Here is a 961-nt window from a genome sequence, read left to right as displayed (position 1 = left end):
TGAAAGAAGCCCTTCACACGTGTGTGTGTGTGTGTGTTTCTGTCTCCTCGTCTTGACATTGCATGATAGTTGTAAACAAGTGTTACTGTCATGAGAGGTGTCTTTCCTTTCCAATCTTCTAAGACCTGTCTGATCATGAGGTGGGATATTACCTTGCTTGGAAATGAGTGAGGGTTGGTGACAGGAAGGGAATCTGGCTGTAAAAAAGTTTGCCTCATGTGAAAAAGTACACACTTTTCCAACCCATGAGGAAAACTGGACATAAAAATTATGATGATGATGACGACTGCTGGTTCTGCCAATCCATCTTCCTTGAAGACAGTCACAATAACCATAAAAGATGAAAGATGTAACTGTCCTCTGCATAATCTTTAACTGACAGATTTAGGGTAAATAAGAGATGAGAAAAAGCGCCCTTTCGTAATTCACTGCATATTGAAATCATTTTTCTTTTTAAAAGATGATAACGATTATTAATTTATTTATATAAAAATTGAATCACAATTTAATTACTAGGAAAAAGAAAGAAAAGTGGGGAATTAAACAGAAGACTAGGTGGGGAGTACACCAGAAAATATGGTGTGTTCAGCTGTGCCCTGTGGACATGACTGCTATAGCATTGCAATGGAGAATGGTTAGTGACACTTGCTACAGCAGTCACCCTGCTTATTGTGCCTCCTTTTAATTACAAAAGCAACAAAAAAAAAAAAGATAGTATTCTATAGTATTCTTGTTTTGGGTGAACGAAGGCATTGTGAAGAACAAGGATCTGATTTTAAGATAAGTTTTGAAATTGTCTGTTTGGTTATGTGAATACTATAGTTATGTATAGAGAAGTTAATGGGCAAAGATTTGAAGTGAATGTGAGATGACATTTGATTTGATCTGCCAGAATTCTTAATTTACACATTCCCAGGTGAATCATGAAATCACCTTTTCTAGCCATGTTTACTTAGAAGAA

The sequence above is a fragment of the Octopus bimaculoides genome, chromosome 1, assembly GCF_001194135.2.
Source record: "Octopus bimaculoides isolate UCB-OBI-ISO-001 chromosome 1, ASM119413v2, whole genome shotgun sequence".
NCBI classification, from domain to species: domain Eukaryota; kingdom Metazoa; phylum Mollusca; class Cephalopoda; order Octopoda; family Octopodidae; genus Octopus; species Octopus bimaculoides.
Note: the sequence above shows the minus strand (reverse complement) of the source record.